At 38.4% G+C, this 14,752-nt stretch overlaps 2 long non-coding RNA genes across 2 annotated transcripts in view; both read left to right on the top strand.

The window, feature by feature from the left end:
* Positions 1-14,752, top strand: part of LOC309700770 — a 53,530-nt gene that overhangs the window by 34,648 nt on the left and 4,130 nt on the right. The window contains exon 4 of the long non-coding RNA XR_014274741.1: positions 6,453-6,534. This is a non-coding gene — a long non-coding RNA (uncharacterized lncRNA). The remainder of the gene's footprint in view (positions 1-6,452; positions 6,535-14,752) is intronic.
* Positions 9,022-10,972, top strand: LOC309699893. The gene is made up of 3 exons (XR_014274526.1): positions 9,022-9,344; positions 9,545-9,632; positions 10,342-10,972. It is a non-coding gene; the product is annotated as an uncharacterized lncRNA (long non-coding RNA).

The following is a 14,752-nucleotide window of genomic DNA, read 5'->3' as shown; positions in this document are numbered from 1 at the left end:
GTGTTGCCAACTCCTCAGTAAGGAAAATCGCTATTGGCTGTCGAAAAGTCGCAAGAAGTCGCCAAATGACGTCATTGCCTAATTTGCATAATCGGTCATGCTAATGTAATTGTAACCTACGCTGTTGGAGAGAGAAATAACATCGTGGAAGAGACATAAAGTGAGTAAAAAACGTCCTAAATGCAGTTAGAATTTATTTAGAACTACAAATTAAATTTCTTTTAGCAATTATTGTCACAATTCCAACCCTGCTCCTTTATCCGGGCCTGGACCGGCAAAAGTGACCTGGCAGTCTGGTGGAGTTACTTTGTGTGTGAGAGTGTGTGTTTATAAGTAGTTTTAAACCTTGTGATCCACAAAACAGCATAACAGTAAAAGAAGAACTGACTGCATTACAGTCAGTATGGGAGCAGCGGCTTCGCCCATGCGCGATTCATTTGCCGTTTGGACGCACAGGTGTGTGAACGTCTCCTGCCCTGATAGCAACTGGGGGAGGACTATCCTCCACCTGTGAACGCTTTGGCACGGCGAGGTGCCCACAGCAGCACCGCTGCTTGTTGAGCGTAAGAGCGATACGCGTTTTCACGTCAAAAAGTCGTCATAAATAAGTCTCCAATAATACCAGAAAAAGTCGCCAGATTTGTCGCTAGTCGCTTTTTATAAAAAAATGTCGCTAAGGGGGTCTGAAAACTCGCTAAATATAGCAACAAAGTCGCTAAGTAGGCAACACTGGTACACCATTATATGTGTGCCACGAAACCAGCCAATCACAGACTTGGATGCCAAAAAATCTGATTGGCTGTTTTGGTCTCCAATCAGCTCGAAATGACGAAATGCAATATCCCAGAATCCATTTCGCCCAAAACTCAAACGAGGCAGTCAACACGGAACAGAGTGGCGGAGTTTGAAATATTACTCTTTCTGGGTCACAAAATAAACTTTTAAGATATTTTCATGCGAGAATGGTGCTGTGTTAACTTCAAATATCTGCTTGATTTATCAAGACATCACATATTTGCACAAGTGCTCTAACGTTTTCGGAGATGCCTGTTACCCACTAGCTGACCGCATAGCTGGACTGCCATTGTGCATACCGCTCATTTGCCCGGTGGGCCGATGGTGATTTTTCATTTTTATGTTTGTTTGTTTGGTTTTGTAACGGTATAAACAATGAAAGGTGGTGGATTAGCCAATTGGTCATGATCAATTCTGGGCTGGACCAATTACAATACATCTGTATTGAGGGGAAAAGGAACGTGATTTGTCCCGGACTTCAGCTAGAATGGAAAAAGACACAAAGCTGGAGTTATTTTGTCTTTACACTGTCAGCTGCCTCTTCTTCTGTCATTCTCTCCCCTCCCTCTCCTGTTGCTACTTCAATCATGAAACTGAATCATGAAATGATCAGCTGATCATCTCTCTCGTTTGTTTATCGCCCACTTTGCCCAAAATAGGAAACCAGCGGATGTCGCGCTAAACAACAGCAGCATGTTTAAGCTTGATCAGCTGATGTTAGAATTTATTTAATATTACTTTCTAGTATCAGCTGATGTTTGCTGGAGCCACAGCTGTAAAAGCTGCTGGTCATGATATCGGTTTGTATATGTGGTGAGAGGGAAACATGAAGGTGATACAAATCATACATATATACCAACAAGACAGTGTACATCACTGTCACAACAGCGATTGTTTTTGTTCAAAGGCTTTATGGTTTTTCCTATAATACCTGGTGGTGCAGTCGGCTGATTTCTTGTCAGTTCAGCCTTATATATTATGTTTAACCCGAGTGACCACCCGGTCAGCTGGTGGGTAACAGGTTCTCCGAAAACGTTAGAGCACTTATGCAAATATGTGATGTCTTGATAAATCGAGCAGATATTTGAAGTTAACACAGCACCATTCTCGCATGAAAATATCTTAAAAGTTTATTTTGTGACCCAGAAAGAGTAATATTTCAAACTCCGCCACTCTGTGTTCCATGTTGACTGCCTCGTTTGAGTTTTGGGCGAAATGGATTCTGGGATATTGCATTTCGTCATTTCGAGCTGTTTGGAGACCAAAACAGCCAATCAGATTTTTTTGCATCCAAGTCTGTGATTGGCTGGTTTTGTGGCACACATATAACGGAGTATAGAAAGAGTTGAGCGGGCACGGGCAGAAATGTTGAGAGCGCAAGCAACACATTGCGAAAGTGCAAAAACTGAGCGAGAGGGGCTGCTATTGTGTGTGTGTGGATAATAGCAAACACTGAAATACATTTTTTGCACACAGCAATGAAATTTGTTCACTCAAATTCAGCTTTTCTTCACTCAAAATAAATTTCTCCTCCAAATGCAACACTTGCACCTGCAAATTTTTTTTTTATGTGCGCTTCTGTTTAAACTTTGAAAGTTTCATAACAAACAATGTGGAAGTGATCATTTTAACATTATGTACTGTCACACACACACACACACACACACACACACACACACACAGCTGCACTTCTTTTCCTCTCAGCTATGATGCTTTCTCGGTTGCCATGGTTGCGAACAAGTATCTCTGGTGCCCGGCAGAAATGGCCTCTGATTGGCTGATCAGTATTCAGATAGCATGCTTGCTTGGCTGGATGCTACCCTACCCTGCTCCGTGCATGTGTGTGTGTGTGTGTGTGTGTGTGTGTGTCCATCAAATGTCACTTATCACCTGAGAGATGAATTATTCCATCCTCTCCTCTTTCTCTTTCTTCAATCAACTTTTCCTTTCCTTTTCTTATTATGAAGACGAAGAGAGAGAGGGAGGACTGAGAAGGAGAAGAAAGATGGGTAAAAAAGGGGAATGAAGTGGGGAAGAGCAAGAGCAGCAAAGAGATGACAAGAGTGAGTGACAGCAACTGTATGACAGGTGCCACTCTGAAGACTTTGATCTATATGCTTTCGGTCAGAGGAGGCTTAGATTGTCAATGAAAACTGGGTTTTCAAATATAACGAAGAATCTGGATATTAATACACATGAGTAGCAGTGTGTTATATATTATGATCATCATCCTGGGCCTCACTGGGATGTTTTTGTGTCCTGGGATAATCTAAAGAGAGCCCGGAGAGTGAGAGAGAGAGGGAGAGAAAACAACATCAGTCAAATGGTGATAAAAAGAGTATGGGGTTTGATCTTAACCTTTCAGTGACTGACAGCAGCCTGGTTGCCATGGGGATATAATGAAACCACAGACTGTCATTATATAATGCGGCTGTTGCGTGAAAACCTCACAATGTTGCTCTATCATACTTCATATTTCAGTGAAATTAATGGATCGCACATTCCTCTGTTCTCGGGAAATTCCTACCGCAGAACAGTGCCGGGGAACTGAAAACAAACACTGTGGGTTAAAGCTCCGGGCTGCCCTCCTTTGCTCAGTTTCACAGTTGTTGACAGCTTAGGGGATGCAAGGTTTTCACGTGACAGGCAGCGGCAGCGGAGAGGGGCATTGCAGCTTCAAGTGGCCATGATTGCAATGGAAACCGTCAATGACGCTCGCCTGTGTGTGTCTGTGTGTGTGTATGTATGTGTGTGCTGGAGTGCCTGTTGTCTTTGATGATAATGAGGCAGACAGAAACAGGCTCTCAAGTGAGTTTTCATTGCCACCTCAAACACACACTGCTGCATACTATCCCTGCACGTGTGTGGGGTGTGTGCGTGTGCGTGGCAGGCAGATAAGAGACCGAAAATCCCAACTCGATGCTGTTTTAATGAAATTAATCAAAAAGGACGGGAAATCGAAACATTTCGTGTTATGTGATAACAAAATGCCATTTTTCTTTCTGGCTATAATTGGCTGCTTTTTAATAAGAGATTACTGCTCTGCCATTTTGCTTTGTGAATAATGGAGTTTCACTTTAGCTGGTGGCCAGCGTGATTTCATGGGGGTTGGGTCGAGACACATTTATTGGGTCCACTCATAATTTATCCATTCAGCTATTTATTTGTATATGTCTAAACATGTGCAAAAACTTTTAAATTTAAGCATCTTTTCACTTCATTTCTTTATTTATTTCACACTTGGTACAACAATTCAAACAAACCAACCACACTTTCTATCAAAAAGCACTACAACCATGTGTGAAAAGGAGCAGGAAGAAGAAAATATTCTTATTAAACCCTGCCCCCTATCTACAATCCAATTTATATTACAAGTAGGCACCAAAATCAGGGAACAAACTAACATTAACATTTATCTCTGGTCCTAACCTAAACCAAACAACAAATTTACAATCAGAATATACCACTACGCATAGTAACAAGGAGAAAAATAAAATTAAAATAAATAAAACAAAAAATTATAATGGATCCTTTTTCAATGAACTCCAATTTCATTCACATTCTTCATATCGAGTTATCGTTTTAAGCATGTAACACTTTTTAAAATAATGTAAATTTATACAATTCTTTAAATTATAATGAAGTGAGTTCCACAGTCGTATACCCCTAACCGTTGGACTCATTAATCTTTGTGTAGTCCTAGCTAGCTGATGCTTAAAATAAAATTTCCTTCTGCTATCTTCTCCCCCTGAGCACAATAAAAATACTCTTTGTAACTTAAAGGGCAAAATATTATTTTTAGCCTTAAACATAATTAATAGTGTCCGTAATTTCACTAAATCTCCTAATTTTAATAATTTCGATTTTATAAATAATTTATTTGTATGTTCTCTATATTTAACATTATGAATCATTCGTATCACTTTCTTCTTTAATAAGTTTAGAGGTTTTATAGTATTCTCATATGTATTCCCCCAGACTTCAATACAGTAACTAAAATATGAGAAAAACAATGAGAAATATAAAATGCGCATTGTTTTATAGTCTAATAAATCTCTTACATTTCCCAAAATATAAATCTTTTTAACCATCTTCTTTCTAATATACTCAATATGTGATTTCCACGTCAAATTTTCATCTACTATTACACCCAAAGAACGAAATTCAGTAACTCTATCAATCAATTCTCCATCAATGGACATAATGACTTCATCCTCCTTTACACGATTGCCAAATATCATGAATTTCGTTTTTGTCAGATTCAAAGATAATTTATTTACATCAAACCATATTTTTAATCTTAACATCTCAGAAGTCATAATTTCAACCAAATCTTTCAAATTCTCTCCAGAGCAATAAAAATTTGTGTCATCTGCAAATAAAATAGAATTTAACCTTTTTGATACGTCACAGATATCATTAATATATAAATTTAAAAGTTTAGGTCCCAAAATAGAAACTTGAGGAACGCCACATACAATCTTCAATCTTTCAGAGGTGTTACCGAGATAATGTACATATTGCGACCTATTTTCTAAATAACTCCTTAACCAAGTCAATGCCACTCCTCTCACACCATAATTATACAATTTAGAAATCAAAATAGAATGTTGTAACGTATCAAAAGCTTTTTATATACATGTCACTCACAGTTACCAAACCTTTAACCTAAGTATTAATACAATTTAAAGGGGCTAGAAAATTCTGTGTAAAATGCTCCTCATTTCTTCATATTTTGCTAGAAAAATGGGAACTAGGGCTAACTATATGTGGAAATACAGTATATAAGGCAAAAACAGAGGTTGTCATATCTGTAAACAATCTTAGGGCTTCTTGAAGGACATTCAAAGCTCTTCTTTGGATGTTTCTGCCCTTTGTTCTATTCCCTTTTAACATGATCCCACACTGCTTCAGTGATGTTGAGGTCCAGGCTCTGGGGAGGCCAATCCATGATTGGGATCATTGTCATGCTGACAAAATAAGCTGGTGCTTCATCCTTTGATCTCTTGATCTTTGATAAGATCTCCAACACCAAAGGCTGAAATGCAGCACAAACCATGATTTAGTCTCCACCATGCTTTAGAGATTGCTGTGGACACTGTTGTGATGTTATGTACATATTGAAGACAATTTTAACCAAAACCTTTCAATTTGGATTCATCACTCCATCAGGCCTGTTGCCACTGATTGCAGTCCTTGTGTAATTTCGCTTACTATTCCTAGAACCAGTTCCGATAGTAACAGTGGAAGGTTTCACAATAGATGGATCAACGGAAGTGCCAGATAGCTTTCTTTTTTCACCACTTTCAGATAATCAGATAATCTGCTATGATAACATCAAGACCACTTTAAATAGTCACAAGGAAGTTTATAGATATTTTTCATTAAAGGAGAAATTAGCTACAGGGGCCAAACTCTATTTTCCTACCAGTCTGCAAACATCTTTGTTGCTGCTTCAGAGTTTAGAATTTTAGCATGGGAGGCTGTGGGAACCTAAATAGCCATCCAAGGAATCGTAGTGTTTGGCGGGTTCTTTGTTGGCTCTTTCCACATTGTTGTCACTTAATATTTTCAGAACTAACGCTTAAAAACAAGCACGAGCTTCATAAATAAACTGAATGGTATAATGATCAAAACCCTTGTTTATATATATCTAGGCCTCATCATCAACTTCATCCACGATAAACGCGAAAAGGAGGAAGATGGATGTTTCCAGAATGCAGACGACACTTCCTCCAGGTACGGTAATATCAATAAAGCAGGATATGTTATCTCGTCCTCACAAGATAAAACGCTCCATGCTGAGGTCCACGCTTACAGATACATGAAGATGGAAGAAATCCAAACGAGCAGCTAAATCTGATCTTACTATCGCTTTGCTCATATTTAACTAGTCTAATTGAATTTATCTGCAGAGTGATGAATTACACAGTGCGGTACCATGAAAGCACGGAAGTCAAAGCCTAAATTTATGCAGGGGGCCTCTGATTTCACCACGAAAGAAAGCCTCAATGTCACTGCGCGCATGAGAATATTCCAGATAGTGCAACAAAATGCCTAAAAAATAATAATAAATAACTATGGTGTGATGGAAGAAATATCATTAAGTCCAGAGTCTTAATCATAGTTCTAAAAAGAAACTTGCGTGGAATTAGAACGAGTTTCAGCTTGAAGGAGAGCTGAAGTTGCAGTTTTTTAATGCTATAGTTAAAGCTGGAGAGCTAACCCCTAATTAAGCACTGTGTTATTCTTCAGAGAACACTTCATTTACATTACATTTACATATGCAAATTATAATTATATCCACTTACAGTTTTTTACAGACGCTAGGACACATTTCTCAATACTTAGGTCACTTTTGCAAAACTCTTCACACAATCCTCCTAACTGACCGTCAGCTTGGCAAAGCAGTTCATTTCACATTCAAAATGCACTACAACTACCAAAACACTTCATTCAGGTCTCAAATAAACTCATTCTTCCAGAACACTAGCAAAGGTTGACAGCCGACAAACACACTTTGTCACCCACAAAACAATGACCTGAAAAACACTAACAACATGTAGCATTACACAGTGTTTTCTTGTGTAAAACAAGGACACATCTCTGTTTATAATTTCAATATATGTTACTGGAATGAATCAGACATCATGCAGAATTCGTTAATATTTGTTTCTGTATTTTTATTTTTTTGCACTAAGTAATCCCAAAATACAAGAATTTGTATACACACCATCCACTGATACACATACAATAGTAATGCTAATCTACTCGGTCTCCTCCATTTGGCCACAGGTTCTCATCCACATCACATCTTATGTCATCTAGGGCAATACACCTAGGAAAGAATCTTCTGGCTGCCAGAATTGAAGGAGTTGAAAAATTGAAGGAGTAACACCTGTGTAGATGTTCATCTACAATGAGAATCAGCTGTGGCTGGTTAAACTGCATTTTTAGATTTAAAATATGTTTCAATAAAATATTGCTGTTGGGTTTTGCTGTCTTTTCAAGTTTTGCATTGTGTTATTGTTTTGACCATAAGTTTAACAGTTTTGAAAACAGTATGTAAGCACATGCAAAATGTCCTGTCCGTACAAAGATTTTTGGCAGTTGTTGTGTCTGAGTGAGAAGATAATTCATGAAATTTGAGAGATGTAGTCATTGAAAGCATTTTGTGCCAAAACAATGATAACTGATCCTCAGTTTAGCCCACATAGACTTCTGTTGTGCTCACTGTGTGAGTTTTGCAAACGTGACCTAAGTATTGAGAAATGTGTCCTAGCGTCTGTAAAAAACTGTAATTGCAGTATTTGCTTGTTCATCTGCTATTTAGAGGAGGCAGGTGATGCAACGTGTGTGTGTGTGTGTGTGTGTGTGTGTGTGTGTCCAAGGCTGATCTGGCAGCCAGGAAGCAAGTAGCCCCCAAGGCTCTGGGTTTATTTGTTTGAGGTTATTTAATTAATTATAGGTTTGTAGCAAATTCAAATTCTCGTGCTAGACGTTCTTTTTGTCTCGTTTTCCTTTTTTCTCAAAAAAAATACGAGACTGGTTTGCGTAAAGGAGAAAAACCGCTTCTTCTGACATTTACTGATCACAGCTTAATGAAATTCGGGGAACAACAACAGAATTGAGGTGGCGGCAGGTGTTCTGCGATGTCTGCGTACTCCACATCTTACTTTCATGATGATGAGTCAAAAGTATTCACACATACTGACGTCTAGGCCGGTCCCACACCTCCGAATCGATGTATTTTGAATGAGCCAGTGTTTTCTGGTCTGAAAGCATTGCATCTGAAGCATTTGCATCAGGCTGAGCACCAGAGACCAAGCGTTTATAATTTAAAAAACAGTGAAACAGGCAGTTTTGCAGGAGAATTTTAGTTCAGACATGATGTAAAACAGGCTTTTGTATTTTCACCTTCTTCTAGATGAAGGTGGGAATCATCAGACAGTCACAATAAAATATTACTGCAATTTTAAATTTTTTTTCAATATCCTACAAAAAAATGTCCTCAAAGGTAAACTTCACCAATATCTGTTTTATCCAATAAGAACGTTATCTCACTTCACTTATTTTTTGGCTGAAAAATGAGACTGTTAGTAAAACCTGCTGTAAATGTTGCCATAACACAGTCAGTCTGTGATTGAATGTGTCAAGTTGGCAATTACATGCAATCTGTTTCTGATAATTCAGCAATTAACTCAAAACTCATATCTGTTGTTGTCTCCACCAGGGGCGGAGCGGGGGGGTGGCTTACGGGGCTTAAGCCCGGGTTGTTTTGTCAGAAGCCCGGGGTATTTTGGAGTGTAATTTTTTCATAGTTAGATGCCTGGCTGACAACTGTATAAAACAAAAAGTACACACAATATTCGAAGCACATAGTGCACACTGTGGGAATTTACGACTGTGCGTGAATCCCCCCCTGATATTGGTATGATCCAAGCTCAGGCACTAAGCGACTGAGCGAGGGGGCGGGGCAGCTGCTGCCCGTGAGTGCGCTGTTGGAGAGACGGAGCCAGCCATACTAAGGAGAGCTTAAGTTTGACCAGGTACCAAAGCAAATCATTCATACCGTACAAATAATGTAAATATGACGGTGCATCACGAAAGATTGATATGAAACTGATCACTTGACCAATATTATTTTACTTGCTCTTCAAGTGAATCAACAAATGGCGAAATGAAAATCCGAACAAATGCTATTTTTTTAGAGAGTCTTAGCTTACGTGTGTTTATTTCATATTTTCAGTTCTTACCCTCCCCGACTAAATCGGTTTCAGTTATGTACTGAAATATAAGAATGGACATTCGAGGCTTCTTTCAAAGAAAAAACTCAGGTAAATGTTATTTTATATATTATGCTTTGTATGTTGTTCAGTATATTTCTATGCAAAACAAGAGGGATTTCAGTACACAGCAGGATATTCACATTTGTAACCAGATATTTACACTTTAGGGAGAAAACATAAAACATTTTTACTGTACAACATCAATTTAGATTAAACTTTTGTTTTAGATAAATATTGAAATATATTTTGAATTAGTTAAATGTCAGAATAAAGAGAGACAGAGCTGTCTATATTTTATCACTTTCATCAAATTTAGGAGTAAATGTACACTAAGTTTATTGTTAATTAATAAGAAAACTGCAGACGATTCCATTCTGAGCTGAAGAAGCTTCTGATAGGTTAGTAGAGTCCATGTGAGTAAATTGGTGGCACAGCTGTGGATGCATACAAGGCAAAACACAGAGCCTGTTTCTTTGACATGGGAAAACCAAGCGATATCAACCAAAACACCAGGAAGAGAACTGTGGAGCTCCATAAGTGTGGCTCAGTTTGAATACAATTTGGTGCCATTTGCAATTAAGAAATACAGATAGTTTCTCTCTTTACTCTCAAAGTTAACAAATATGTTTTTTATATTTATCAATCTAAAAAAATAAACATTTAGTCTGATTTGATCTTACAATTAAAAAAGTGTTTGTGTTTTGATCTGAAGAGTTTGTAAATATCTGGTTTCAACTGTATATTTGATGATTGTCAGCACAAAGAGGGAGAGAGAGGAGCAGAGAGGGAGAGAGAGGAACAAAGAGGGAGAGAGAGGGAGATGGAGAATGAGGACAGAACAGAGATGAACAAGAGCAGGTGAGACACACATGTTAGTCAAATGGTTGTTTACCAAAAGTATAACTGTATCATAAGTACTCATGTATCTAGTACCTAGTGTTTCTTTTTAGGTTTGCTATTTTTCAAATTCTATATTTATTATGTTTTGCAGGCTTGTTTGCACAACAAGGCTAAATAATTATATAAACTTTTCTCAATCTAAATATTGTACTTTGGTAGAATTAAAAAAATAAGTGTAGTGCAGGTCTATGATGATTTTTAGTGCTACTATCATCTAGTTCTGATTCTGGTTCTGTCTTGGTTAAGTCCTCAGTAGTCCTGGTTTTGAACTGTTGTAGTCCTGTTTTAATTCCGGATCAGTTCTGGGTCTGGTTGAATTGGGGTTTAGTCCTCGTGTCTTGATACAGCCCTGACCTTGTTCTGCCTCGCTGCTTAATTAAAAAACTAGTTTAAGGTGTCTTGCACATGTGATAAATATTTTTCCCTATATGAAGTCATTGTTTTTTTTGAACAAAAGTCAAAACAGAGCCTATTAATCTTTCAGTCATTTCTACCCCCCCCCCAAAAAAAAAAAAAAATCCCACATGCATACTACCCTTTAGGGCTAAGCCCCGGGTGTTTCAAATGTCTGGCTCCGCCTCTGGTCTCCACACACAGAAATTCACATTTAACTATTACATTTGCACTCAGCAACCTTCCTATTTCACATGACCATAGCCAGAATACAAACAGTTGAGTCGAGTGCCCTCGAGTTGTGTTCATAGACAAGGATTCATTCAGACTGATGGCAACATGTTGGCAATCTGTCTGCATTTATAAAATAGACATTTGAAAAACTCTTTGCGAGCGATTGCAGTCAGCCCAAGTCAGACTGCAACTGGTTGCAGAAAGGTTGCCTCATTTTAGGCGACCTGTGCAATCGCCTCAAGCTCCAGGCAACCATGTAGTCCAAATGAGTTGCAATTGGTTGTATGTATATAATTACAATGACCACTGGTTTATTTATTTGTTTACTTTTTGTAGAGATTGCTGTCCTGTTTATACTTCTGTGCTGAATTAGCAGACTGCTTTGTCAAGCTAAGTGTTTCCAGCGTTTGATGGTTTACGTTACCTGAGGATGGTGGAGCCCTCTTGTTTGTAGTATTTTAATTTATTAAATAAAAATACAGATAATTGGTGTCCCAAGTATTCATACAACATTGCCATTCTAAAAAAATATCGCAGTGGTGGTGTATCGATCCCTCCCCAGTATTAAGGGGCTTTTATAAATGAATGTAAACACAGTGGACTGAAATGTGAGAAATCAATCAAAGCATTTAAAATCAATCAATGAATCAGCCCAGTCACGCTTCCTTTCTATAAATCCTTTATTCAATATCTTTGTTTTCATTGTGTATACAATGGATTGGACACAAACTGTACAGTGCAGACAAACTCTGTTTGCATAAGATATATTTATACATATATATATATATATATTTATATATGTAAAGGTAACTGTACATTTACTGACAGACAGAGGAATCTCCTTTAAAGTTAGCACGAGCTGCACTTTGCTTTTGGCTCATAGCCTGCATGGCTTGCACTGGGGAGATACAACCGGCTGTGGTTTTGTTATTCTTCATCTTAACTTTGCTTTTATGTGAGTTACATCTGTTCAACTTAGTAAGTGTATATACACACTCTTGCTGTTTCAAGGCTATCAGTGGGAAAAGCCTGGGTAGTTTAGTCACTAATTGGCTCATAAAATATGTTTTGATTTAAAAAAGTAAAAAGAAAATAACTAACTGCATGAAAAGAATGTAACTGCATGAAAAGCTGTTGTCTTTGTGACTTCAGAAAAAAGCAGCACCAGCTGGGTGCCAGGTAACATAGAGATGATATATTCTGACTAAGAAAGGTGTTTTTTTAGAGCCTGGCCTCTGAGTATACTCACACACCACAATCCAGCCACTGAGTGAGGAAGAAAATCTTCTGAGTCAATTCTGGCTTTGCTATTTTCGAGTCACAGAAGATTACTGTGTTTTAGGAATAGGGGGAACAGTTTAACTAAAACAACCTAATCTCTAATCTGCCATCACTATTAAAAGCAAAGGCACTCATTCAACAATCTTATTTTCATGTCACAACTGTAACGTTTCTTACTCTCAGGCATTGAATTAAATATTGATGGCCTGCTTAAAGTATTAAGACTAAGACTTGCATTAGTGTAACAATATTAGTGAAATTGCAATGATGGATAGTGTTTTAAAAAAAAAAAAAAATTTCTTTGTGAGTCGTCTCTGATGCCACTGGAAACTGATCCTATAATACTTAATAAATGACCAGTGCTAACCGACGGCAGGGATGAGCCAGAGGCAATGCTTCACCGGTGCTATGCTGTAAATGTTTGTTTTGTTTCGAGAGCACATTTCCTACATAACCACATGCATTAGCCCCCATCGTCTTTCCTCTTTTGAAAACCATGCAACAGGTGGAGAAACTGTCCAAACAGAGAGAGTGAGAAAGACTGGGGAGGGTGGAGGAGGACCAGGAATTGGGGGGGTGGTTGTGGAGGGATAAGTTCTCTGGCTGCATGATTACAAGACGAGCAGAGAGTGAAAGCTAGCATAGTTACAGTGAACAGAAGATTGGGGATCAAAGGATAATTGAAAAGTAAAATAGGATGAGGAGTGACTTATCTGCTGCGTGTGTGGGATGAGAGTGTTCAGAGAAAGAAACAGCTGGGAGGAGAGCGCGTTTACTGTCTCGTTGCAGATTCAGATGTAATAAGGCAGTCTTTTGTAAGAGGAATAAAGTAGAACAGAAAAAAAGAAACCTGAGGGAGACAGGCTACATCAGGAGTACAGTGCTAGCCATTACATGTTCCTGTGTCTCTAAAGTGCACCTGCACCGCAGTGGTCGAGTCACAAAAGCATTTTTTTCTTTTTTGCCCTGCTATGTCTCGTCTTGTTTTGTTTTTTTCCAGAAGCTACAGTTCACAGAGGACAAAGTAAGATGGCTACATGTGTACCTGCCACAAGAACACGAGCGGTACTGGTACGTGGAAATTAAAAATGACCCGGGCTGTCGCGATTGCTCGCTTCTAATTAAATCAGATACTCTCTTCCTGTGCTGAGACGCCTGCTAGACGTTTCGTGACTGTAGCCCCGCTACACGGCTACCCACCCGGTGGAGAGGAATCTCTCACTGAGAAGCTGACAGTAATTGTGCCTTCGTTGTTTGAACCAGGAGCTGTGATTACCAGCCTGGAAACACTATTGAAGCTCTATATTTGGTCAGTAGCCAGGAAACCGGGCCATTTTTCGGTGGCCTCAGCCATCATTAATTCTTGAGCATGTCCCGTAGATCTTTAATAGCTGCTTTCACAGGATGGGACCCCTGCTGGTAACCTAACAAGCTCTCTGAATAGAGGAAGGTTCGGTTCCCTCTCTAAGTCGATCTTTTTCCCCTCTGCCAGCAGCGAAGCGCAAATTAGTCGCTTGACAATAATTCAATGAAAAGCAGCTGCTGTCCTGGAGCCTTGTTACCAGTTGTATCTCCTAATGGTTGTTAAGTACAAAAACATCGTCCTCTATAGCGCCATTAAAAAGGTTCTGCTTTGACACAGGCAACACCGGACACATTAAGAAATAAAAAAGGGAGTTCACAGACCTGGTTTATTTTTATTTTTATTCTTTTTTTAAACCTTTTTTTTTTTTATTACTAACCCCTAGTGTGACACGACGAGTAGTCAATAAACGATACATCCACGTTTCTTCGATGTGAGACGAGCACAACACCAGTCAAAGACGTCTTCCTTATCAACAATATCCAAAGTAACGTCAGGCAGAGCAGAGCTGGAGTCAAACCACTCTGAGAATTTGGGGAAATCTTCAGTAAACCTTGGCGAATTCCAGGAAGGCTGAGGGTTTAACACAAATCTACAGCCGCCCTGCAAGCTCACAGCTCTCTTAGCTGGAGATGAATGAGAGGCACTCATTTAGCTAGCTAGATATCTATATATATCTATATATATATCTATATATATATCTATATATATATATCTATATATATATATATATATATATATATATATATATATATATATATCTATATATATAGATATATTTATATATCTATATATATATATATATTTGTTTTGTTTTTTTTACCTCATAACCTGCACATGTACTTGCAGATTTTCAGTATCAAGATTACAGTTTGAAACACGACATGACAAAGAAACATCTCTCTCTTTTTTCATTTGGCTCAATAAGACTTCTTTTTTTTAACTAATGTTTTTCTTTCAAAACAGCATTTAAGGGCTGAGAAATTACACCTGCATC

Source organism: Aulonocara stuartgranti (genome assembly GCF_965226115.1).
Source record: "Aulonocara stuartgranti genome assembly, chromosome: 23".
In the NCBI taxonomy this organism is placed as follows: domain Eukaryota; kingdom Metazoa; phylum Chordata; class Actinopteri; order Cichliformes; family Cichlidae; genus Aulonocara; species Aulonocara stuartgranti.
The sequence above is the reverse complement of the archived record's forward strand: the minus strand, read 5'-3'. Positions and strand labels throughout refer to the sequence as shown.